General features: G+C 37.3%; 1 pseudogene; it reads left to right on the forward strand.

Annotated features, from left to right (window-relative positions):
- The first annotated feature begins 1,161 nt into the window (after window positions 1-1,161).
- Window positions 1,162-1,488, forward strand: LOC106000666 (annotated as a pseudogene).
- Window positions 1,489-2,691: the final 1,203 nt, after the last annotated feature.

Here is a 2,691-nt window from a genome sequence, read left to right on the forward strand (position 1 = left end):
GGGATGGTCAAACGATAGAGCATTTGCCTAGCAAATGTGAGACTTTGAGATCAAACCGCAGTACAACCCAAAAAAATAAAGCTAGGAGAAAAAAATGAAGCTCAAAAGCCATTATTAGCTAGATTCCAGTAGCTCACACCTCTAATCCTAGCTATTCCGGAGGCTGAAATCTGAGGATTTCAGTTCAAAGCCAGCCTGGGAAAGAAAGTCTGTGTTACTTTTTATCTCCAATTAACCACCAAAAGGCCAAAAGTAGAGCTGTAGCTTAAGTGGTAGAGCACTAGCCTTGAGCACAAAAGCTCAAGGACAATGCCCAAGCCCTGAATTCAAGCCTCAGGACTGGCATACACACACATACACACAGCCATTTTTTAAATTTGGCCTGATAGTAGTATTTTAAAATTTTACTTTATTGTTGTTTTAGAGGTGATATACAGAGAGGTTAAATTTACATGAGCCAGGTAATAAGTACATTTCCTTTTGTACAGTGTCATCTGTTCCCTCAATCTCTCCCATTTCCTCCTTCCCATCTCCACCCATGAGTTGTATAGTTCACTTTCATCCATGTCCAGTGAGTACCACTGCTGCACTTTTTTACCCTTTTTCTTCAGATTCTACCCAGCCATTATTAAACAAGAAAGTCTAATGGACAAGCCACAAACTAGGAAAATATTTGCAATGAATATTAAAATTATGCAAAACTATAAAAAGCACACCAAAGTCAAAAAGGGAAATAGAGAACATATATGAGACAAGTTCAAGTGTGATACTGAAGACTGAATCCATTTCCTCATGCTTTCTAGAGAAATACTTTACTGCTTCAGTTATACCAAGGCCTTTTGTTTTATGTTGGTACTCAAAATTGAACGCAGAGCCTTGCAGTCTTAGCATTTTCATTCAAGACTAGCACTCTACCACTTGAGCCATAATTCTATTTCTGTCTTTTTTGTTGGTTAATTGGAGATAAGAACACTGGATTTGTCTGCCTGGGCTAGCTTTGAATCTAACCTCCATTTTCAAAGCTCAGACTCCTGAGTAGGTGGGACCACCTGCATGAGCCACCAGTACTGACTTCCTTTTTATCAATAAAAAAATGTTTTTTTTTCTGAGGATGGCTGTGGTGACAGTGACTCTGGCAGATTGGGACTGAGTGCATGTACCATGATTCTTCAGAGGCGCTTCAGATTCTTCTCTGTAATTTGGGTCAGCAGTTTCTGTCCATTTGTGGAGGAACATTGGTGTTATAGCCATGACATTTAATAATGAACTTGATCCTATATAGAAACTCTTTGTGGACAAGATTAGAGAGTACAAAAAAGTGACAGTCATCTCAAGGACCTGTTGATACTGGTTCAGAGTATCAGCAAGACCTGGAGAGAGAGATTTTTAAACTTCAACAAATGTATGGGAAAGGAGAACATGACGAAGTTCTCCACCTTTAAATCTGAAGATCCCAAATTTGAAGTCTTGAAAAAACCATTGTTCTGAAGAAATAACATGAAGTGAATCTGGTAATTTGTCATGGATTTGTTGTACAACTACTTAGAAATATAATAAACATATATTTCACAACTGTCAAAAAATGTTTTCCTTCATAATTGCTATTTGTCTAGGATAGTCCTAGCAGAGAATAACAATAGCTCAATAGCTATACACATATGATCATATAAAATGATGCCAATAAAAATGAACTCCAAGATATGGAAACAAGAGGTTTTCTTGGTTTTTTGTTTTTTTTAATGTACTGTGTGAAGTTATTTCTTTTTTCGTTCACTTTTTTCCCCTTTGATTTATCCCCTGTGTTGTCACTGGGTTTTATTTTGGTATCCTGTATCTTATATATACATATATCTAACTTGGAGAAGTGAAGGGGAATAACAAAATGGTGAGACAAAGGACAAAGTCTAAACCAATGCCACAGCAATACTCATGAGATACTATGTTGGAAATGAACTTTACAACTTGGGGGAGAGGGGAGTGGGTGGGAAAGGGAAAATGAGAGAAAATGAGGGAGGGGTTGACACTGTTCAAAAAGAAATGAACTTCTTATCTTACTTATATAACTATAACCCTTCTGTATATCTGTACATCACCTTTACAATAAAATAAAATATTATTTAAAAAGTAAAGCTTTGCTAATTTTGGCTGGTTGGTCTCAAACTCTTCATCTTCTTGACTCCATCTTCCAAGTCACTGAAATTACAGGCATGAACCACCATGCCCAGTTTATATATTTTTTAATGCCCATCATTTATTTTATTTTATTTTTTGTGAACATACTGTACAGAGGGGTTACAATTACATGGGCAGGATAATGCCCATCATTTTAACACACCAAATAGACATAGATTTTTGTCAATCATATTAAGAAATACTAAATAGCCAGGCCCTGGTGGCTCACACTTGTAGTCCTAGCTACTTAGGAGGCTGAGATCTGAGGATCACAGTTTGAAGCCCACGCAGAAAGGAAAGTCCATGACACACTTCTTTCCAATCAATCAGAGAGAAAGCTGGAAGTGGCACCGTGCATCAAGTGGTAGAGTACTAGCATTGAGCAAAAGGAGCCCAAGGAGAGCATCCAGGCCCAGAGTTCAAGCCCCAGGACTGGCAAAAAAAAAGAATTTCTAAATAATTATTTTGTAGAGAGTTCACTGAAATGGACTGATGGTAAATGTTTAAACTGGTAAAAAA

The sequence above is a fragment of the Dipodomys ordii genome, unplaced genomic scaffold (assembly GCF_000151885.1).
Source record: "Dipodomys ordii isolate 6190 unplaced genomic scaffold, Dord_2.0 Scaffold233, whole genome shotgun sequence".
NCBI lineage: Eukaryota > Metazoa > Chordata > Mammalia > Rodentia > Heteromyidae > Dipodomys > Dipodomys ordii.